Here is a 25991-nt window from a genome sequence, read left to right as displayed (position 1 = left end):
GTAAAGGGGTAGGCTCAATAAATGTTACCTTCTTCTTTACCTTGGAGGCTCCCCCTTGACTAGTGCCTCCTTGAGCCTTGACCACCTTCTTCCCCTTGGGGCATTGACTTCGGTAATGCCCCTTTTGATTGCAAGAGAAGCATATAATATGCTCCTTGCTCTTCTTTGTGTTGGGAATGATCTCCTTGGGCTTCGCCTTGCCCTTTTGTGCCACTTGGCCCTTCTTCTTGGCCAATTTAGGGCACTTGCTCTTGTAGTGCCCATGTTCCCTACACTCAAAGCATATAATATGATTTTTATTTTTAATTGAAATATTTATACCTTTGCTTGTAGGGGTGGCATCTTTCCCTTTGGATCCGGAGGTAGAAGCATCCTCTTGATCCGATCGTGATTCTCCTCCATTTGATTTTTCTTGACTCGTGGAGGTAGAAGCTTCTTCAATCTCTTCATCTCTTGACCCGGATGTAGAAGCTTCTCCTTCTTCTTGATCTGGTGTCACCAAGGATTGCTCCCCCTCAATCCTAGAGGTGGAGGCTTCATCATCTTGAATATGAAACAAGGAGTATGCTCCCTCCTTGTTCCCTTCGTTGCATTCCCTTGAGGATGAAGCTTCTTGGATTTCCTCTTCTTCGGAGGTTGAGCATCTCTCAACCTCGGAGTCCTCCTCTTGGTCTTGCTCCAAAGAGTCACCCTCTCTGGATTCTTCATGATCTTGTACAGTGGAGGGGATCTCTTCATGAAGCTTAGCCAATTTGCTCCAAAGTTCCTTGGCATCTTCAAACTCTCCAATTTGTTCCAAGATGTTGCTTGGCAATAAATTGACCAAAAGCTTGGTCACTTTGTCATTGGCCTCACATCTTTGAATTTGGTCTTTGCTCCACTTGCTCCTTTTGAGTACTTTGCCCTTGGAATTTGTGGGAGCTTCAAAACCTTCCATGAGAGCAAACCATTGCTCTATCTCCATCATAAGAAAATTTTCGATTCTTGATTTCCAAGAATCGAAGCTTGTAGATGAATATGGTGGAGCCACCCTTGTGTCAAATCCAAGTCCATCTTGGAATTGCATCTTGAAGTTGAGCTTGATAAAATCTTGAACTTGAAGAATTTGCTCCAACTTCTTCACCCCTCTAGCTTTTCTTGTTATGCTTGACCCTTCCGGCGATGATTCCGGTGAAGAGCGGCCTTGCTCTGATACCACTTGTTAGGACCAAAAGTAGCTAGAGGGGGGGGGGGTGAATAGCTCGTCGCATTCGCTCGTTGCTCGGCGTTGCTTGTTCCTTCAAAGATGTGCAGCGGAAAATACAGAAACAAACACACAACGCTAACACGGTTGGTTTTACTTGGTATCCACCTCACAAGAGGTGACTAATCCAAGGATCCACACCAACACACACGCCCTCCACTAAATAAAACTCTCCTTTATGGTAACTACCAAGGGAGGAGAAGCCCTACAAGACTCAATACAAGAAGAGAGGGAAAGGATACAAGAAATACAAGCTTACAAGCTTACAATGAGTATAAACCCTAACCCTAGCTTCTCTTCTTGGCTTTGATCCGCCTCTTGACTTGGAAAACTTCCAAGATCCTTCAAGAACTGGCGATCTGAGCTTTGTGAGTGCTGTGGAGGAGCTGGCGAGAAATCTGGAGTGAATCGGAGAAGAGATGCCGAAGGAATCGTGCGCTTGCGGCCTTTATCGATGCCAACGGTCGGATCCCGATCGATTCGAATGTTCCCAATCGATCGGGGAGGCTTTGGATCGATCCACGAATCGATCCAGAGCGCCTCTGTGCTCTGGGAAAATGCCTGGATCGATCCACGGATCGATCCAGCGCTTATCGCGCGAAGCAGCCGCGTCCCAATCGATCCACTGATCGATTGGGACCTCTGGATCGATCCACGGATCGATCCAGAGGCTCTCTGTTCGCTGGGACAGGTCTGGATCGATCCAGAGCCTGGATCGGTCCACTGATCGATCCAGCACTTGATTTTTGTCCAAAATCAAGTCCCAAACCTCCCAAACCAACATCCGGTCAACCTTGACCTGTTGGTATGTCATGCCTAGCATCTAGTCACTCCCTTGACCTGCTAGGACTCCCTTACCAAGTGTTCGGTCAATCCCTTTGACCCACTTGGACTTTTCTCTGTGCCAAGTATCCGGTCAATCCCTTTGACCTACTTGGACTTTTCTTTCATGCCAAGTATCCAGTCAATCCTTTGACCTACTTGGACTTCCCAGCACCAGATGTCCGATCATCCTTGATCCATCTGGATTTTCCCTTGCCTGGCTTCCACCTAGCTTCACTCACTAGGGTTTTCCATCTGCCTAGCTTCACTCACTAGGACTTTCACCTGGCTTCACTCACCAGGATTTCCATCTGCCTAGCTTCACTCACTAGGACTTTCACCTGGCTTCACTCACCAGGATTTCCATCTGCCTAGCTTCACTCACTAGGACTTTCACCTGGCTTCACTCACCAGGATTTCCATCTTCCTCGCTTCACCCACCAGGACTTTTCTTCTGCCTAGCTTCGCTTCCCAGGACTTTCCTTCTGCCTGGCTTCACTCACCAGGACTTCCATCTGCCTAGCTTCACTCACTAGGTCTTTCATTTTGCCTAACATCCCAGTTAGGACTTCCCAGTCAAGTATCCGGTCAACCTTGACCTACTTGACTCTTCTTCAATCAATATCTTATTGTCAAACATCTAAACCCAAACCAAGACTCACCCAGGTCAACCTTGACCTGAGGGATATGCACCAACAATCTCCCCTTTTGATGTTTGACAATACCACAATAACACTTACAATCCCATATGTAAGTTAGGCTAATCCCATAGCCTCCTTCTTCATGCCACTAGGTAATGAAAGCATAAATTAAGCTCTTCATTCTCCCCCTAAGAGGGCAAACTCCCTCTAGGTAATGAAAGCCTAACTTACTCCCTTTCATGAGTCCTTTCATTCTCCCCCTATGACCTTCCCATAGGTAATGAAGGCCTAAGCTTAACCATACATTCTCCCCCTATTGGCACACATCAACCCATCGTTGGACACACATCAACCTATGCTCCAATTCTGGGCACACTTCAACAAATCCATTTGTTGAAGACTCTCCCCCTGAAGAGTTGCTCATCGTGATCACAACTTCACTCATTGTGATCACCCGATAATGATATCCCATACCCGTCATTATCACCTTAACTTCTCCCTCAATGTTGACAAATACCCAACCTTGAGCATTTTCAACCACTTGAGTGTCCACTTGAAATAATGAGGATATCCACTCCCCATTTCTCCCAATTTCAAGTTTAAATGCTCAACCTTGAGCAAGTCCACAACAGAAGGTTAACCACCTTCCAAGGTTCATGAAAAATAATTTTCATGTCTTTAAAGAGTCCCTCCCCCTAAAGACATGGTGGTAACTTCTGTCATTGCACCAACAATGACTTGGAATCCCTAAAACATTAGGAAACCCAAATTTAGAAGTTTTGAGATTCAAATATTCAAAATTTGAAACAACCTCAACCTAAACTTCTACTTAGTCTTCGTTAACCAATCCATCCTTGTTTTCAACATGAAAACACCCTTTGTATGTATACAAATGTATTTAAGGGGTTTGGAATGGTTACCTAGACTAAAATAGGTTCAAAGATGCTGAAATCAGCCTTCCCAACCCAACAACTTGGATCGATTGAAGTTGGGTTCCAATCGATTGAACCTTTGAATCGATCCACCGATCGATTCAGACTCCTGGATCGATCGGCTGATCGATCCAAGAGCTCTTGGGAATTGCCGTTTGAATCGATCCATGGATCGATTCAGAACTCCAATCGATCCATGGATCGATCGAGACTCGATAGTTGCTGAAATTCCATTTCAGTCAACTGAAACCCCTAGAAAATTCTACAAAATCCAAAATTATGAAATTTCGTGTAGACATTATTTAGGCGTTTACTATCACGGAAAAATAGTTTTCTATGAAAATACTTCATATTTTCAAAGATTGACACAAACTTGAAAACTTGCAAAAACTTTAGTGTTTCTCTTCAAGTTTGTGTCTAACTATTCAATGGTGATTACTATCAAAAGATAGCCTTCACCAAGGTTTTCCAAAAACATTTTAAAAACATTTTCAAAACCAATATCCCATCATATTCCTTGGGCTTAATGCACATGACTTGTACATTGGCTTTCCCAATGATGGGAAAACACATAACTATGCGTTTTGATGAACCTAAAACTCAAAAGAATGCACTAAATCAACATCTTGAGTTTTGTTCATCTTCCTAACATCTCACTTGTATCTATTGTGGAAAAAACACATACAAGTCATCTTAGAGGTCTTTGTGAGATGTAAAATTTGGTTTTGCCCTATTCTAGGGATCATGCATATCTATCTAGGCATTTGAGAGATATTAGACATCCACCCAGGATGTCACTTGTCAATAAGTGTCGTTAAATGCCATTTGTCCTTAATTACAAGGAATTAAACTTAATGCATGATTATGTTATGGCATACATCAAAAGAAAATAATTCTCAAAAGAAAATATCCTATTACTACATGATGTATGAATGTCATGACATGGTATTTTTGGATTTTTCATAATAAAACATGAATGCAAAACTAGACATGATGTCATGGCATATTATGGGCAAACAATCATGGCAAGATTTAGCATAAATAAAATATACCTAGATTAACTATCTAAGTATCCTTAAAGTCTTAGCTAAACTTACAACTTAAACCTAGATTGCCCTAAAGTGCTACAAGAGAATGCCAAAGCCTAAATTTGGCATTTCTAATTTCCTTGATTTAATGTATGCCAATTGAAAATAAACATGTCCTCAAATGTTGGCATATTCCATTTTTCCTCAAGAGTAGCACTTTTAAATTTAAGGCCCGGATTGCCTTAAATTGCCTAAGAACATACCAAAATCCCAACTTGATAGTTCTTATGAATTTCCCAATATGTGCCATTTAAGATTAAAATCAATTCTTCCACCATTAGGCACATTTTACTCTTTCAAGGAGTAATCAATAAGTCCATTTCATTTTCAAAGGTTAACTAAAACCTTGAAAATGCTCCTTGAGTGTCAATTTCCTCAAAGTTGGGTTAACTACCCTTCTAATCGGAGTTGACACTCTCTAACCCATCTATGGGGTAGAGAAGATGCTCCTAGGAACCCAACACCTATTGGTGCTCCTTGGATGCTCTAGGTACTCACTAGGGATAACTTCCCTAGATACCTTCCTAGTGACCTTGTTGGGCTTCTTAGAAGCCTTGGTCACATTTTCTAGGTCAACTCTAGGGATAACCTCCCTTGTGACCTTGTTTGTGACTTTCTTAGACTTCTTAGAAGTCTTAGTCACATTTATTGCAAAAATACTCTTAGGGATGACTTCCCTAGTATTTTTGGCTTGACCACTAGACCTAGGGTTTGTTCCATAACTATATGGAACTCTATGGTAAGAGGGCACATCCTTCTTAGCCTTTGGTTTGTATCCCAAACCTCTATGGCCATTGGATGGCTTTTGTACCCCTAAACCTAGGTTATGCTCATTTTGCCATAATAGGATATTTTCCATCCTTTTTAGGGTCTTTTCCATTTTATCAAGTCTTGACCTCAAGACTTGATTTTCTATCACTAAGTCCTTAGTTTTAGAGTTTTCATTTGATTCATGAGCATATTTGTTCTTGGGCTTGTATCTAAAATCTTTAGAGTTATTGCCCAGACTTTTACCTACATTCCTAGCCTTAGGTGTAGTGGTTTTAGCATGAAAAGCTATATGTTTTTCTTTAACGCTATCATGCTTTCTATTTTCATGGTAAATAGCATTAAAATGATATAAGTTAGAACTATCATGCTTTTTACCATAATGTAAAGGGGTAGGCTCAATAAATGTTACCTTCTTCTTTACCTTGGAGGCTCCCCCTTGACTAGTGCCTCCTTGAGCCTTGACCACCTTCTTCCCCTTGGGGCATTGACTTCGGTAATGCCCCTTTTGATTGCAAGAGAAGCATATAATATGCTCCTTGCTCTTCTTTATGTTGGGAATGATCTCCTTGGGCTTCGCCTTGCCCTTTTGTGCCACTTGGCCCTTCTTCTTGGCCAATTTAGGGCACTTGCTCTTGTAGTGCCCATGTTCCCTACACTCAAAGCATATAATATGATTTTATTTTTAATTGAAATATTTATACCTTTGCTTGTAGGGGTGGCATCTTTCCTTTGGATCCGGAGGTAGAAGCTTCCTCTTGATCCGATCTTGATTCTCCTCCATTTGATTTTTCTTGACTCGTGGAGGTAGAAGCTTCTTCAATCTCTTCATCTCTTGACCCGGATGTAGAAGCTTCTCCTTCTTCTTGATCCGGTGTCACCAAGGATTGCTCCCCCTCAATCCTAGAGGTGGAGGCTTCATCATCTTGAATATGAAACAAGGAGTATGCTCCCTCCTTGTTCCCTTCGTTGCATTCCCTTGAGGATGAAGCTTCTTGGATTTCCTCTTCTTCGGAGGTTGAGCATCTCTCAACCTCGGAGTCCTCCTCTTGGTCTTGCTCCAAAGAGTCACCCTCTCTGGATTCTTCATGATCTTGTACAGTGGAGGGGATCTCTTCATGAAGCTTGGCCAATTTGCTCCAAAGCTCCTTGGCATCTTCAAACTCTCCAATTTGTTCCAAGATGTTGCTTGGCAATAAATTGACCAAAAGCTTGGTCACTTTGTCATTGGCCTCACATCTTTGGATTTGGTCTTTGCTCCACTTGCTCCTTTTGAGTACTTTGCCCTTGGAATTTGTGGGAGCTTCAAAACCTTCCATGAGAGCAAACCATTGCTCTATCTCCATCATAAGAAAATTTTCGATTCTTGATTTCCAAGAATCGAAGCTTGTAGATGAATATGGTGGAGCCACCCTTGTGTCAAATCCAAGTCCATCTTGGAATTGCATCTTGAAGTTGAGCTTGATAAAATCTTGAACTTGAAGAATTTGCTCCAACTTCTTCACCCTCTAGCTTTTCTTGTTATGCTTGACCCTTCCGGCGATGATTCCGGTGAAGAGCGGCCTTGCTCTGATACCACTTGTTAGGACCAAAAGTAGCTAGAGGGGGGGGGGGGGGAATAGCTCGTCGCGTTCGCTCGTTGCTCGGCGTTGCTTGTTCCTTCAAAGATGTGCAGCGGAAAATACAGAAACAAACACACAACGCTAACACGGTTGGTTTTACTTGGTATCCACCTCACAAGAGGTGACTAATCCAAGGATCCACACCAACACACACACCCTCCACTAAATAAAACTCTCCTTTATGGTAACTACCAAGGGCGGAGAAGCCCTACAAGACTCAATACAAGAAGAGAGGGAAAGGATACAAGAAATACAAGCTTACAAGCTTACAATGAGTATAAACCCTAACCCTAGCTTCTCTTCTTGGCTTTGATCCGCCTCTTGACTTGGAAAACTTCCAAGATCCTTCAAGAACTGGCGATCTGAGCTTTGTGAGTGCTGTGGAGGAGCTGGCGAGAAATCTGGAGTGAATCGGAGAAGAGATGCCGAAGGAATCGTGCGCTTGCGGCCTTTATCGATGCCAACGGTCGGATCCCGATCGATTCGAATGTTCCCAATCGATCGGGGAGGCTTTGGATCGATCCACGAATCGATCCAGAGCGCCTCTGTGCTCTGGGAAAATGCCTGGATCGATCCACGGATCGATCCAGCGCTTATCGCGCGAAGCAGCCGCGTCCCAATCGATCCACTGATCGATTGGGACCTCTGGATCGATCCACGGATCGATCCAGAAGCTCTCTGTTCGTTGGGACAGGTCTGGATCGATCCACTGATCGATCCAGAGCCTGGATCGATCCACTGATCGATCCAGCACTTGATTTTTGTCCAAAACCAAGTCCCAAACCTCCCAAACCAACATCCGGTCAACCTTGACCTGTTGGTATGTCATGCCTAGCATCTAGTCACTCCCTTGACCTGCTAGGACTCCCTTACCAAGTGTCCGGTCAATCCCTTTGACCCACTTGGACTTTTCTCTGTGCAAAGTATCCGGTCAATCCCTTTGACCTACTTGGACTTTTCTTTCATGCCAAGTATCCAGTCAATCCTTTGACCTACTTGGACTTCCCAGCACCAGATGTCCGATCATCCTTGATCCTTCTGGATTTTCCCTTGCCTGGCTTCACTCACCAGGACTTTCACCTAGCTTCACTCACTAGGGTTTTCCATCTGCCTAGCTTCACTCACTAGGACTTTCACCTGGCTTCACTCACCAGGATTTCCATCTGCCTAGCTTCACTCACTAGGACTTTCACCTGGCTTCACTCACCAGGACTTCCATCTGCCTAGCTTCACTCACTAGGACTTTCACCTGACTTCACTCACCAGGATTTCCATCTGCCTGCCTTCACTCACCAGGACTTTTCTTCTGCCTGGCTTCACTTACCAGGACTTTCCTTCTGCCTGGCTTCACTCACCAGGACTTCCATCTGCCTAGCTTCACTCACTAGGTCTTTCATTTTGCCTAACATCCCAGTTAGGACTTCCCAGTCAAGTATCCGGTCAACCTTGACCTACTTGACTCTTCTTCAATCAATATCTTATTGTCAAACATCTAAACCCAAACCAAGACTCAGCTTGGTTACCCAGGTCAACCTTGACCTGAGGGATATTGCACCAACAGATATATGACTTGGTGATCTATTGTTTGGTATTTGATGAGGAGTAACACTTGTGTGATATTTAGTGATTTGGTAATTTGTAGTTGGTTATCCGATTTCAGTGATCTGTTGAGTGACCATTTAGATTTTGGATTGTAATTTTTGTATTGTGGATACTTGAGTATTCAGAAGGATGAGAATATGATTAGATGTCTCACTAGAGATTTATGATAATAATCTTCCCCACTAGATATTATCTTGTAATGGTATGACATGGACGTGGAATGTTGAACCGTGGTGGATATATCTAAGTTTATTGACAGTGGATGTTGGAGGATCTACTGATAGTGAATTATGGATTTTTGAGGTAGTTGACTTACCTACGGTTGGCTAGATAGTAGTGGGGGGTGTAACGGAAGCAGGGTGAGGTCATCACCCACAGAGTCATCTTTTATGGTTGGAGATTAGTTATGATGCTAGGATGAAGTAGTTGATGAGGATGCTGCTTGGTTGTTACTCTTAGATGAGGATCTTTGAGTTGAGTAGTAAATTTGGGGACCAAATTTTTATTAGCGGAGGAGGATGTAATATACCAAAAATATAGCAAAGATTTAAAATAATTAAATGTTGATATAATTAAATGATTTTAAGGGAAATAAATGGGTTCAGTGGATAATATATCAAGAAATAAGATTTGATGAATTTATAGAATTTTATGGATTTTTTAAAGAATTTAAATGAATTATTTTAAGTTTTAAGGGGTTAAAAGAAATCCTGTTTAGAATTCTTATTTAAAGTGGGAGTTGATTAATTTTATTAACGTAAGTTTTTATTAAAACCCTAAGTTCTTTCCCCTTCTTTCGTCGCCTCCTCTCCACAACGTCGCTGGAGCACGCACAGAGTTGGTCGCCGATGCCGTGAGACCAGTTCCCATGGACGTCACCCGTGCCACACTCTGACCACCAGTGTCCCGTTGGTTCCTCCGCCGAGCCATACGACCGTCGCCTTTGCACGATCACCGTGCATATAAATACAACTGTATATACATGTAAAATAAATGACATGTATGAGGTATGACAACCAAATGCAGCATACATAGATCAAACAAGTGCAACATCTCACAATCACATGTAACTAATAACTACTAGGCATGTATGCAAATATATATCTCCACAGATGCACCGCGCATCATATGAAAATGCATATGCATGCTCCATGGTCACCCCCGCCACCTCTCCAGACATCACGACCCCGGTATGGCTGAGAGGCTTAGGTCTGTGACAAACCGTACTAGCCTCACACACATAATTGCTATAGAGCGGCTAAGGCGGACGATACGCTAAGTAGTTATCTAACTACATGGCTAAGGGTCCCTGACCACTCACATCTCTAGCCCTCTGACTACTGTACCCTTAAGACCCACTACTCCAGAGTGGTCGAGGATGACAGAGTATAAATACTGAGCGGCTGAGTAAGCGCGACAGGACTAGCTCCACTCCTAGCTACCACTCTCTAACAGTGGCCGAATGGGTAGCTATAAACGACTGACGACCCTCTCAACCACAAGGGAGACAATAGTCGTCAGCATGCAATGAATGATGAACATGGTGTGAATAATCACCATACAGACACTATCATCACACATGCAACAACCAAACACCTCTGATACCCAAACCAAAGGTATATGCATACACACAATGCAAATGGATAATCAAATATGCAACTCCAACAACACATACCCATCACATGTATACTCAACATCAATATGCATAATCAACATGCTAACCGAATAAACCGGACATCCCTATGATACGAACTCTACATATGTATATGTTACAGAGTTCAGATAACAAGAGTCGAGACTGTATCAAATTAAACTAGATTACATCCAAGATCAAGCAGAAGTAACAAGCAGGGAAAAATTAAACTTATAGATTTAAGGTAATGCAACCTAAACATCCAAATATAACCATGCTTTAAGTTTAAAGAACTAAATAGGGAATAAGAAAGAAATACCCACCTCGAAATATCTCTTATCAACAGAACCATCCACATCAAGCGAATCGTCCTCGATCAAGGTCCTATATCACATATACAATTTTAAGTAATTATATGTATACACTATAAATAGATAAATCACCTACAAATAGATAACTAATTCCAAAGGAAACACTAACCATGGTTACCGTTCCCCTTTTTTAAGAAAACCATATTCCATTTACACTCTAAATTAAACCATCCAATAACCAAAATTCCCATCAGATCAATTAATATCCCTAATCCTTCCCTAATCAGCTAACAAGAAGCAAACCTAAACATCACGGAATTCATTTCAGATTTAGGTTAATCTGCATTTACAACCTTCAATTACCCAACATGGTAACTCTTATCACTGTTAACTAATCCTGATCAACAAACCACAGAATTTCTAGCAAAATAGTACACTCAAAACCTCCAACAAATAAATAGAACAACTCTTGTTGATTCCATCATTGATCTAGATCAAGCAATACACAGAACCCACTAGATAACATCTACTACAACTAATGATTGATCAAGAGAACAGAACAAGAACTAAATGACACATCAATTCCCTACAAATAGAAAACTACTTACTGCATCTCCACCAGCTGGATCAAGAAGAAAGAACAGCAAGAAATCACCAAGACAATTTGTTAACAACAATAACAAACTGATCTCATTACCTCTTCTTCTTTAATCGCCGGAGACGATCACAGATCCGATGGAGAAAGCAATCCCCAACAGAGTTGTGGTGGCTGGAACCAAAACACCAATCTTTGTTTCCCAGAAAAACCACTCAAATCAACACTAGAAAGAGGATCAGAATTTTGAATTCATGACCAAAACCAACTGCTTACCTCCAAGATCATAGTTAGGGCAACGATATGTTCTTGCCGACGAACAGAAAAGAAGATTGGGAAGAGACAATGGTTGTTACCTCACCCAATCAGTCGACACTGGCCAAATCCAACGTCAGTGCCCTCGATTCCCTTCCGACGGCAGGTGAAATCTAAGATCGAAGATCCATCGTTGATATTTGCCGAGACTGTAATGCCCGCCCTCCCTGCTACTAAAAGGGACGGGGCTACTTACTTACTTAACTGTTCCAGGATACATGCATATTTAAAATTTCTTTCTAGTAACATAAAGCAGCGAAAATGTCATGAAGTTATACTAGAATGTAACATAAATACAATTGGTTCATGTCAAACATAACAAAAATAACATAGCAGGTCTTTATTTGTCTTAGCCGAGCCACTGCCACACACACCTCCTTGCCTCTCCTGTAGCTCCCTTAGGTCATCCATCCCTTGCCTTTATCTGTGGTACAAGGAAGTAAGCTATAAGCACACAGGCTCAGTAAGATCCTTTCCTACTCACAAAAATCATATCTCAAAGCATAATCGTATAAGCATATAATCAATGAAGACATAATCATCTAACCTTATGTAATGCGAACATAGTTCCTTATCATTCATATCACTATGAACCATGATTCTAACATATCATAAATAAAGGGATCATGTGATGTGAGTCATAAGGAGCATAACATATCATCATGTCATATGAATCATAAACAAAACATCTCATAACCTCATGTCCTATAAGTCATAAGAGTATGACATAACATCATGCCATATAATTCATAAAAAAAACATATCATATTATGAATGGGTACATTATGCAAAATGTCCTTTTTAAAACATATGCCATGTCAAGTGCAAGATGTCTTTAAACATATCTTTTAATACTTAAACATAATATCATCATCATGAGGGCCCGACTTGTACCACATACATATATAAATGCGCGCAATCCCTAGGACAGGGCAGCTAGCCCCGAACCTACTAGGGATCTAGACCCGTTCATAGTTTGTCAGTCTAGGGGCGTACTAAGGAGCCCATCCCTTTTTACTGGACTCATTCATAGTCCGTCGGCCTAGGGGCGTACTAAGGAGCCCACCCTTGGTACAAGCCATACAAAGTAAAATACATGTCATGCATATCATATCATCATAATTGTCATATCATATCATCATAGATGTCATGCTCTTGTCTTAACATGAAGAGTGCTCTTAATCCCAACTTAAGGGAAGCAACTCTTTGCCATTTTCTTATCATATCATAAGGCATACATTCTTGGGCACATAGCCATCATATAAAACCATTATCATGCTTGGTTCATAAGCTTACGTAAATGAGCATGCTACATATTTGAAACTTCATACATGCTTGGGTACATAGTCATCATAAGAATCATTTCATGCATAATTCATAAACATACGTAAATAGACATGTTACTTGTCTTGTCATAAAGAATGCATACTTAAGCATAAAACATATCATAAGAGTCATCATCATGCATAATTCATGAGCATCCTTAATTAAGTATATAAATCATCATAGGCAACCATAATCATACATGGAAAACATTTACTAGCATCTCCTAATTCATATCCTAGTATGTGAGACACCTAGCAAAGTCATAATTGGGTCTCTAACCCTAGTTTCATATGGTGGCCGAAAGTCACCATGCTTAGTTTTAGGTTACAACAACATATAAGCATGTAAACCTTAAATCAAATTCATATCATAAACTATAAAGAATATCATGAGCATAGGTAGTAGGTTCTAAGCTTCCTAGGCCTTTTAACTTAGTTGTGGCCGAACCTTTAAGAGCATGAAACTAAGTTCTACATAAGCATAAAAATACCAAGCTACCTTCATATCATATCATAAGGGAAATCCATGAGCTTGCTAAGTTTAAGTTTAAACTTTCTTGAACCCTAGATTATAGTCATGGCCGAAAGTTCATAAAAAGGGAAATAACCTCTAAGCAACATACAACATGAATACCTAGCCAATTTCATAACATATCATAAAGAAGTCTATGAGCATACTAAATTAGGTTTTGAGCTTCATGAACCCTAAAACCTCATCATGGCCGAAACTTCATCAAACAAGAAATAAATTTCTAAGCAACATATAAACATGAATACCTAGCTAATTTCATAACATATCATAAAGAAGTCTATGAGCATACTAAATTAGGTTTTGAGCTTCATGAACCCTAAAACCTCATCATGGCCGAAACTTCATCAAACAAGAAATAAACTTCTAAGCAACATATAAACATGAATACCTAGCTAATTTCATAACATATCATAAAGAAGTCTACGAGCATACTAAATTAGGTTTTTGAGTTTTATGAAACCCTAAAACTCCATCATGGCTGAAACTTCATAAGACAAGAAATAAATTTCTAAGCAACATATAAACATGAATACCTAGCTAATTTCATAACATATCATAAAGAAGTCTATGAGCATACTAAATTAGGTTTGAGCTTCATGAAACCCTAAAACTTCTCATGGCCGAAACTTCATAACAACAAGAAATAAACTTCTAAGCAACATATAAACATGAATACCTAGCTAATTTCATAACGTATCATAAAGAAGTCTATGAGCATACTAAATTAGGTTTTGAGCTTTATAAAACCCTAAAACTCCATCATGGCCGAAACTTCATAAGACAAGAAATAAATTTCTAAGCAACATATAAACATGAATACCTAGCTAATTTCATAACATATCATAAAGAAGTCTAGGAGCATCTTAAATTAAGTTTTAAGCTTCTTAAAGCCCTAGAATATTCATGGCCGAAACATATCAAGAAGAAGATCAAGCTTAAACAATAGCCAACATAAATTTTTAACTAATTTCATATCATAACATAATAAGATCCATGAGCATGGGTTCTTCTCCTTTTTATCTTTTTAAGTGTTCTAACTTTTCGAAAATATCGTAAGCGACTTGTACCACAGGTGAGGTAATACTTACATCCTTGTTTGATTTACTTAAGGAGAGAATCTTGCTTGTGGAGCCTTCCTAGAAAGGAGTCCTCCTTTGTTTTTGGGTTTCGGCAAAGAGAGGTGAGGAGGAGGCTTGGTCACGGTGAAGGGAAGGAGGGAGAAGGAAGAGGAGAAAATGAATTTTCTTCTTTAATTTCCCCTTTTATTCATCATGAGAGGAGGAAGGGAAAATGCACATTTCCTTCTCCTTTCTTTTACATCTCCTTAATGAAAAGAGGAAGCAAGAATCCTCTTTTCTTTAGAGAGGAAGAAGGCTACTCTAACTTCTCCTTCTAAATGAGAGAAGTTCTTTTCTTACTCTTAACTATATTGTAACTTCTCTCTCTAACAATAACTTCTCTTGGTCTATTGGTTAACCCATACATGCATCTAGTAAGAGATCCAAGGTTCAAACCTTGGGTTCTATTTTTTTTTATTATTTTTGCAAATTTACACATAAGGCCTATTTTTATCCATGATAAAAAAAATATCTAAAATCTTGCTAAGTACTCTATGGGGTTACAGAGACCAGAGAGGAGAGAAAAGCTGGGGAGAAGGAGGGTTCAGTTGTAGCTATCCCCTTCCTCTCAATGCTCCAAGATTCACTCCTCACCGGCGACACCGTGAGAAGAAGAAGAGAATTGCCGATTGTCAGGGAAGCCGTCGGCGTCGGGTCATTCGCGCGCGTGAGAGAAAGAGGAAGAGAAAAGAGTTTGGGTCGGGTATTTGGGTTCGGATGAGAGATGAAGCCCAATTAATAGAACTCACTTAGGGTTAAGGAAATTAAAGACTAGATAACTCCTTGATTAAACCTAATAATACGTATCGATTTAAACAGGCTTCTTCCCGCTCGATATGTCCATCCCCTTAAACGGCTCATACGCGCTCCATATAAATCCAGAAAAATTTCTAAAAAAAATTCTTAAAAATTCATAAGGTTATTCCATGATAACCCTAAAAATAAATTCACATATCTTACATGGATTTATATCCAAGTCCAGATGTATTGTATACAACTTTTTGAGTTTTAAGAATTAAATCCAAGTTTTTAGATCTAGTGGTAAAAGTTTCTAACAATCCTTTAAGTTTGTTAATTTCATTCTTTAATATTGTGTTTTCCTCCTCAAGTTTTACAACTTGATTTGGATTTGTACTTTCAATCTGTTCCTTGAGGTGTTGATTTTCCTCAAGGAGCATTTCATTTTTTTTCATATTTAATTAATTTTTTATTTAAACATACGATAATTCTAAAGAATTTTGAGGTTAGGATAGAAGATACATTGTTCGAACATTTGGAAACGAGTGTGGACTCGTAGCTTGATTCATCTTTAGACTCATCGTCTTGTTCCATCTCGCTTTTTGATTCCGGTCCGGATGCTATCAATGTGAGGTAGTTGTGATGATCCTGATCTTCGACGTTCGATTCTTCAGAGGATGCTTCATCTATGTCACCTTCTCTTCTTCCTGCATTTTGGCGTTAAGTAATTTATGCAAAATTGAATCCTTTTTAGTTACCTTTGCCTCACTGTTCCCTTCGTGTAGTTCAATCAGTTTATCCCAGAGCTCCTTCGCACTTTCGTGTGGGTCGACACGGTTTAGCTCCTCCTTTGTTAATTCGCACTGGATTGTGTTGAGAGCCTTTAAGTCGATCTAGGCCTTGTTCTTCATTTCTAGATTCCAATTTTTTGGGTCAATTGAAATTCTAGCATTGTCGATGAGAACCTTGTAGCCTTTGGTGACGCTAAACCATTGGTCAAAGTCGGTCTTCAGGTATACCTCCATCCGGTTCTTCCAGTATGGGAAGTCATCACCGTTGAAGAGGGGAGGATGGACAGTATTGTATCCCTTGTTTTGGGCCATGAATCTTGCACACAAAGAGAAAAAGAAAAGGCGATCCCAAGACTGGGTCTTCGATTAGCAGTGTAGGAGAAAAATTAAAATATTAAGACTAAATTAGTGTTGCACCAATTCAGAGTAGTTTGCAATGAAAAAAAATTATCTAAAGAGGCAATTCTACTAATTTAGATTATATCAAAAAAGTTCAAAAAAAAAGAAAAAAATAAGAAGAAAAAAATATCACCCCCTTTGCCTGATTGGTGGTTGCACTAATTCAGAGAGGTACCTGCTCTGATACCACTTGTAAGATCGAAAAAAACTCTAGAGGGGGGTGAATAGTGATCGTCGAAAATTCGATTTAAAACAGATACGCAGCGGAAGAATAAGAAGCAATGCTAACACGATCAAGTTTTTACTTGGTTCGGAGTCTTCGACGACTCCTACTCCAAGGCTCACACTCGTCGAGTGCTTTCGTTGGGCAACCCACTAATAGTTTGAAAATGGTTACAAATTGCAAGTACAAGAACTATATATAAAAATTACCGACAATAAAAACTAATTAAAGCTGAAGTCCGGTTGTCGATGGAGCATAGCAGCGTTACGGGAGCCTTTTCGGAGCATCGAACAGCAGAGAAGGTCGTTACAGTTGTTGTCTTGAAGCTCCGGGTTGAAGGCCTTTAAATAGGTCTATTCTGGGTGCCTGAAACTCCTCCGGGTGCCTGGACCACATGGCTCGGCCAATCGACGCACTCCACGTAATCTTATGGATCAATTTTTGGGTCCGAGCACCTATACGGAGTCCGGGTGCTCGGACAGCCTGGGTTCCCACGGCCATGCCCGGACCAGCTCCGAGCTCCCAGACTCCTTTTAGGCTCTCGGACCCCTTTTCTTCAGCCTTTCCACCTGCAAGAAAAGATTAGTTCAGGCATTTAAAAAATATATTTTACCCTATAAAACAAAGTTAGCACAACATAATAGATTATGAGTAGTAATTAGATCATGTCTCCCCAAGAACAAGATCCAGTCAAGATCTCAGCTTAGGTTTCCCAAATTGACCTAAGCTGGACCGATGTCTACAGTTCCCTCAACAGGGAACGCGTCCTCACTAGATCTCTCCTCTAGTTGTTTACGTTTACTTATCACTTTCAGTAACTCGACTTACCTTTGACTCACTAGGTCTTCCCTGCTAATTGTCAGGTCCGTAGACCCAACTAGATTTTGGCCGGTTGTCAGGTCCCGCGAACCCAACCAGACTTCCCGCTAGATATCGAGCCCCGTAGACCTATCTAGACTTTGCATCAACTATCAGGACCGGTGGACCTAACTCGATTTCCCACCAACAATCGAGCCCCGCGGACCTAGCTAGATTTCAGCCTGGTGTCAGGTTCTTTAGACCAGTCAACTCCTACACACTTGGTAGAAACATTAGAGAAATAACCCATCTAACTTTAACCTATTTGTCATACATCAAAACAAGGCTATTAGTGCAACCTGCACCAACAAGCATGACACATCACAAATATGGTAAGATCTAATCATATCACATGTATGATAAAATTTGATCATGTCATAATTAATGCATCTACATGACATACAATGTGGTATGAACAAGACATAAATTTATATATGTTATAATTCTATTTTTGAAATAAAAATATATTATAAATTTGATTTTAATAAATCAAGATTTATCTTGTCAAATTAGGAAACCAATTTCTAAATTTAATTAACATATTTCATCTAGAATCTTTCTATCAATCAAGAATCTATAATTATTTTAGAAACAAATTTTCAAATTAATTTTCTAACAATTTAAGAAATAAATAATTAATATTTCTTAATTTATTATAGAATAATTTAAATCTGTATTTTTTATAATTTTCTAAATCTTTCTAAATTTAGTATTTTCCAACAATTTAGGAAACTATCCAAACATAAAATATTTTAATAAATATAAAAAATTTAGAATATCTCAAATCTGGATTTTTAATTATTTTTAAAATCTTTCCAAATTTGGTATTTCTTAATAATTTAGGAAACTTTCTAAAAATGGAATATTTTAAAAAATCCAAAAATTCTAGAAAAGATTAATTTTATAATTTAATTCATAATATCTCATATTTGATTTTTATTATAATTTTAGAATCTTTCCATATTTGGTATTACCTAATAAATTAGGAAATTTTCTAAAAATATAATATTTCTTAAAATTTTAGAAAATTCTAGAAATAATAATTTCTAAATTAACAGAATATTTCTAAATTTAATTTTCTAAAATTATATCACAAACTTTCTAAAAATGAAATTTTCTAATAATTTAGGAAACTTTCAAAAATAGAAAATGTTTTAATAATTCTAGAAAAATTTTAAAATTAATTATAATACTAATTATGAACCAGAAAATAATTTTACGATCATGTCAAAGCCCGATCAGGCTCTGATACCACTATTGAAATATAGTTGATATATGTGCGTGCTAGAACACGTTTTGTAAATATACGCAACGGAAAATAAAATAATAATAATTTCTAATTATTACATCATATACACCATACACAAACAAGGATATAACATGCCAAAAATGATCGCATAATTAAAAATTTTTGGAAAGTAAATTTACGCTAGGTATACGGATGACCTGTAATGAGAAGGACATCAACCGTAGTGACGTTGTCAATCCTTGCCTCTATTCATATCCATGCCGAGCTCTTCAAGACAACTCCTTGAGTACAAGCGTCATCTTCGGAAGTTATTAGCCACAAGTGAAGGAGAGGGATCAAGAGAAAGAAGAAGAGAACCATACAAGGGAGAGTTTTTCTCCCTTGTGGTGATCACGACAACAAGAGGGAGCACCCTTTTGTTGGGGCAGGAGAGAGAGGGGAGAGAGAGGAGGATTGGGTTTCCAAAAGTCCAATCAACTAAATAATGAAACTTCTATCTAATTCTCTCCCAATTACATCTTTATATAATTCTCTTTAATAAGTTGGGTTAGAAAGCCTAAATCCAACCCATTATCCCTTAACAAAAAATTAGCCCATTAACCCCTTGGTTTGGTTCACAACTAAACCAAGTTGGTTCATGACTAATTCATGATTAAACCAAATATGTTTCAACTCTACCATAAGAGATGTAGCCCATCCGCACTTCCATCATGAGAAATATTTCCATATTTGTCTTATGTATGGTCCAAGAAAACATTTATCTCTTGATCTAAGAATCCTATTCTTTAACTTGTTTTACATCTTTTAGAGACTCATTAGTGTGTGTAATAGGTTCTTGATTTACCTTGGACATCCATAATTAACTATTTAATTATAGAACAATCATAAGTGGCACCTAGTAGTACATCATAATCTCCAATTAGCTGGAAAATCATAGTTGATCTTAAAACTCATTCTAAACCCTTCAGCAGCTATAGTGAGTTGTGCTTTATTCCTTTCACTCGTCTTATACCTACTTGGTTTAGGACATGGTTTATGTGTCTGCCCCCACTATATTGACTACATCACACCTAGCCAAAGTAATACTTCCTCATTCTATGAATTCAAATTACTTGTACATGTGTACAAGAGTTTCATACTCTTAACATGTGATGCTTTGGCCAAAGACTTTGAGTAATAATCCTAACAAGTGGCCATAAGGTATACATCTCCTTGCAAGGATTAGTGAATTCTTTGTGGGCTATCCAAACATCTCCGGGCATTTCGACTTATAACCAATCATCCTGGGCCCACACCTTAATAAGGTGCTTACTTAAGATGTCAAAGTATAAGTCTCCATGACCAAGATGACTTATATACCTCAAGTCGAAGGAAACTTGCACTTGAATTATAGTAAGAGCTTCACAGAGATATCCATATATATAGATAGTCATATGAAGTGTAACACCCCACCCTCCTCACTACTGGATTGCGAGGGCGGAGTGCTACTGGACTACTAACTTTACTTAACTATCCTTGTTCACATGTTGATAGAAATTCCTAAAACTCTCGGAGAACTCAAAACATACAATTAACTAGCAGCAGAAGACTAAATGACTCATCTAATACATTCTTAATAAATGACAATCTTAATAAATTCTTATGCTAGGTCCCAAGGCTTCTATAGTCCAGGCATCACACATCCATCCGCACCTCCTTGTTGCCTTCCTTTGCTATAACTTTTCCTTTCCTTTATTTGCAGTAAGAGGAAAATGCATCTATAAGCAAAATTACTTAGTAAGCGCTATCTAACTCACAAAACTCGAATATGCATGTGAATATACTGAAATTTAAAAGCTGAATGCTCAAAAGGAAAACTACTCATGCTCATCTACAAGCAAAAGAAACATACTGAAATGCTAAACGTGTAAAACAAATCTATACAATCATGCTAGCATAATCTTGCTGAATTTTAAACACTTTCTGAATCTTATTTCACTTGCTTAAAAACTTATTCTTTTATTTCACTTGTTTAAAACTTAATACTTCAAAATAATAATCAACTTTCTTCTTGGGCCCAGGCGTAGTACCATCTTATGCGCGTTCCCTAATAGGTTGGGGTAGCGAGCCACCAATCCTAAAAGAGCAGACCTCGGTCTACCAGGGCCAAGACCTCGGAATTGGACACCTGGATTTGTTTAACGACAACCTCGGAAGTCGGGTACTAGCCTCTTAAATAAAGTAAAATACTTGTTATCTTTTATTACTTCTAATATATAATGCCTCGGCATTTTCTTTAAGCACCTTGTGTGTCAAAATCCCTAAAGTCTTGACTTTGGGATCTACTTAAGGCCTTGGCCTTTCTCTTTTTTTTCTTTATCTTTCTTACACTTGTTAATACTTCTAATAAAAGAATGCTTCTTTAAAAACTGAAATGTTTAAATAAATTCTAACTTTGAAATGCATAAACAAAAATCTGCATACTATGCTAATCAAAATTCTGCATACTATACTAATCAAGATTCTGCATTCTATGCTATACTATTTCTGCATACTATGCAAATATAAATTCTACACTATAATACTTAACCAAACTGCACTATAATCTTTTTCTTTAAAAACTGCACTATAAGTTCCACCAAAAATCTGCACAACAAGTTCCATAAAAAATCTGCACTATAAATTCCACCAAAAATCTGCACTACAAGTTCCACCAAAATCTGTACTATAAACTTTAAAGAAATCTATACCATAAGCTCTTAAGAAATCTGAACTACAAGCTCTAAAGAAATCTGCTCTAAAGAAATCTGCATTTTAAGCTCTAAGAAATCTGTACTATAAGCTTAATTAAAATCTGCACTATAAGCTTACATAAAAATCTGCACTATAAGCTTAATTGAAATCTGTACTATAGGCTTAATTAAAATCTGCACTATAAGTTTAAATAAAATGCACTATAAGCTTAATTAAAAATCTGTACTATAAGCTTAATTAAAATCTGCACTATAGGCTTAATTAAAATCTACACTATAAGCTTAATTAAAAATCTGCACTATAAGCTTAATTAAAATCTGCACTATAGGCTTAATTAAAAATCTGCACTACAAACTTAATTAAAATCTGCACTATAAGCCTACATAAAAATCTATACTATAAGCTTAATTAAAATCTGCACTATAGGCTTAATTAAAAATCTGCACTACAAGCTTAATTAAAATCTGCACTATAAGCCTATATAAAAATCTGCACTATAAGCTTAATTAAAAATCTGCACTATAGGCTTAATTAAAATCTGCACTATAAGCCTACATAAAAATCTGCACTATAAGCTTAATTAAAATCTACACTATAGGCTTAATTAAAAATCTGCACTACAAGCTTAATTAAAATCTGCACTATAAGCCTATATAAAAATCTGCACTATAAGCTTAATTAAAAATCTGCACTATAGGCTTAATTAAAAATCTACACTATAAGCGCTTCTCATGCTTCAAATTCAAGAAGAACAAAGGTCCGAAACTACTCCTACTGCAGGTGAGAAGCACTTACCTTCATTCTTAGACTCACAACTGAACAAAAAGGGCTTCTAGGACCTTGGCCGGCCACCGGAGATGATGCCCTAACTCCCTTTCGTTTTCTGCCCGGGCTCCACCATCGTACGCAGAAGAGAAGGAGAGAATGGTTTAAGTCACGGGAAAACAGAGCATCAACTTATCCCTTTTTATAACTTAATATTTCTGTTAACTCCTTAAATAAATTCGCTATCTTTTCTAAACAGACAAATCCAACATCAACTTATCCCTTTTATAATCCAATATTCTGTTAATTATCTTAAATAAATTCACTACATTTTCTAAACAGACAAATCCAACATCAACTTATCCCTTTTATAATATTCTGTTAATTATCTTAAATAAATTCGCTACCTTTTCTAAACAGACAAATCCAAGATCAACTTATCCCTTTTATAATCCAATATTCTGTTAACTATCTTAAATAAATTCGCTGCCTTTTCTAAACAGAAAAATCTGTTTGCCCACCTGGTCAGTTGGGTTTTGACCGAGTCAAAAGTCGTGGGTTCAATTCTTGGCTTGGACATTTTTTTGTCGAAACTTCCTTCGTTTAGTAAAAATACCAAACGACCTCCAAAAATTACATAAAAATACTCTAAAAATTTTTAAAAATCCCTAGAATATTTCTATAGTATTTTTAAATATTTTAAAATTACTTTTAGGACTTTATTGAGGAAATTTGGGTCGTTACATGAAGTTTTATAGTGAGTCACTCCAATGAACTAGTTACCATAACTAGCATCCAAGTTTAACTCTTAACATTCCAATGTCTCTAGCCCATGAGAAAATTACTGCTTGGCGAACCAAAGAGTATAACCCGTGCTAGTCTTTCATAATTAATGATGTCTGGATGCATTAATTCAATGACTAGGGAAATTCTAATACGTTCATAATTACACATGTAGAAATAATCACTAGTTGTGATCCAATCATAATTTCTCTTATGTTATAAATTGTATTGACAACATTCAGTAAATGAGTTTAAGGAAATCAAACCTATAATATGCATTCAAATAGTGAATCTTTATTAAGTAAACATCGAAAGGCGATTGCTTTAGGACATCCTTCAAAATCTAACATACCATGCAGAATTGCTTGACTTTGGCCCACCAGGTCTTCCCACTAGTTGTCAGATCCACAAATTCAACTGGACTTTGGCTGGCTGTCAGGTCCCGCTGACCTAGCTGAACTTTCCTCCATATATTAGGTCACTCCTTGACCTATCTGGACTTTTACACCAGCTATCAGGTCCTCTAGACCTAGCTAAATTTTAGCTTGGTGTCTGATCTATCAAGTCCTGGATACTTGGTAGAAAGGTTAGATCACACAATAACTAACTTTACCTTTTTATCATACATCTAAATCTGATTACTAGTGTAAACTGCACCAACAGCAACTTCAACTAATCATTATTTATTTCAAAATTTCCCAATTATTATTGAACTGCCAATTGGGAATCCAAGTAAATTAGGACCCGATATGCTCCCACATATTTTGTCGCCTACAAAATAACTATTAATGCTTCATATTCTTCTTCATTGTTGGTATCTCGATACTCCAATCGAACGGATAATTGCATTCTATTTTCACATGGCTATATCATAAGGATCCTAACTCCACCGGCCTGTCGAGTGGATGATATGCCCACATAAATCTTCCAAGTCTATTCCGGCTTGGTACTTTGTATCTCCGTCACACAATTGTTTAAGGCTTGAGGTTTGATGGCCGATCAGGGATGATACTGCATGTCGTATTTACTTAGTTTCATCTTCAACTTGATCAACCTCCTTGACACTTTTGGGTTGACAAGCACTCAACCCAAGGTGCTATTAGTTAAGTATAGGATGAGAAAGAAAGTAAGGGCGTAACGTCCAAGTGGATAAGACCAACCTATACACCAACTTCTCGAGAGTAAGGTAGCAACATTCAACATCTTTTAATTAATGACTTAAAAAATACACAGGTTCTTATTCATTGCCATCCTAGCATATAAACACTGATCCAATAGCCCTTTCAGTAGTAGACAAGTGTACCCAGAGCGGCTCATCTGCCATGGGCTTTGTAAGTACAGGTAAAGTAGATAAATAATCTTTAAGCTCCTCTAATGCCTTATCACACGCTGTGTCCCACTAGAATTTTGTGGATCGATGTAGTATCTTGAAGAATGGTAGATTCTGATCAAACTATCTTGAGATGAATCAAGACAAAGACGTGATTCGTCTGGTCAAACATTGTACTTTCTTTAAATTGTGTGGTGGAGACATGTCTTGTAGAGCCTTCATCTTGCTTGGGTTTGCTTCAATTCCCTGCTCTGTCATGATATAGTCGAGGAAGCACTTGCTCTTGGCCCCCAAACAAACATTTATTGGGGTTCAGCTTGAGCCCATACTTCCATAAGGTGCAACATGTCTCCTCTATATTTGCACATAAATTGATCGCTCGGAGGGACTCGATTAGTATATCATCCACATATACCTCCATGTTTCTATCGATCTTCCTTTAAAAGACCTTATTTATAAGTCATTGATATGTTGCTCATGTATTCTTCAGTCTGAATGGCATGATATTATAATAATATATTCCTTCAGTAGTGATAAAGCTAACATTCTCTTGATCTTCTTTTGCCAGGGGGACTTAATGGTAGCCCTAATATGCACAGCTAGCAATTGAGTTGACCCCCTGATCAATGTGCAATAGAGGGTAGTAGTCTTTTGGGCATGCCTTATTTAGATCTCTGAAATCCACACATACCCGCCACTTGTTCCTAGGCTTGGGTGCTAGCACCACATTCTCTAACCAGCTTGGAAATTATACTTCACAAATATGGTCGACCTCAAGCAGCTTCTCCACCTTCGCTTGGATGATTTGGTTTTGCTCAGCTCTGAAATCTCTCTTCCACTATTTAACCAGTCAAGCATCCTAGCAGATGTGAAGCACATGCTCCATTATTTGGGTGAGATACCTATGAATTCTTTGGGCGTCCAAGAGAAGATATCATTATTTCATTTTAAGTAGGTGACCAACTCTTCTTTGTTCTCGAGGCTCAGATCAGTTGCAATCTGTGGGATGTCCTCTGGTCGCCTTGGGTGAATTTGTACTTCCTCTTTTTCTTCATAAACCAAGGGTCAGGGGAGATTCTTGAATGGTGTTAGCCTCTACTCATTGGGTTTTCTAAGAGGCACGAGCTTCGATTTTTATCACTTCCACATAGCATTTATGCGCCACTAGTTGGTCTCCTTTTACTTCACCAACTGAGTTGTCAATCAGGAATTTTATCTTCTAGCAGAAAGTGGAAACGACGGCTCAAAATTTTTTCATCACCAATCGGCCCAAAATTACGTTATAAGTTGACAGTGCGTCCACCACGATGAAGTTTAAGCGATGAGTCCTCATAAGGGGCTCCTCCCCAAGAGAGATAGCCAATTGGACTTGTCCGATCGGCTGTACTTCGTTTCCCATAAACCCATAGAGAGGAGTTGTCATTGGCTGGAGCTAACTCTTATCTATCTGAAACTGCTCAAACTCCTTCTTAAAAATGATGTTGATCAAGCTACCTGTGTCAACAAAAGTATGATAAATGTTATAGTTAGCCATCACAGTTTTTATAATTAGGGCATCATCATGGGGTATCTCTA

This window comes from Zingiber officinale, chromosome 3A (assembly GCF_018446385.1).
Source record: "Zingiber officinale cultivar Zhangliang chromosome 3A, Zo_v1.1, whole genome shotgun sequence".
Classification (NCBI taxonomy): Eukaryota; Viridiplantae; Streptophyta; class Magnoliopsida; order Zingiberales; family Zingiberaceae; genus Zingiber; species Zingiber officinale.
Note: the sequence above shows the minus strand (reverse complement) of the source record.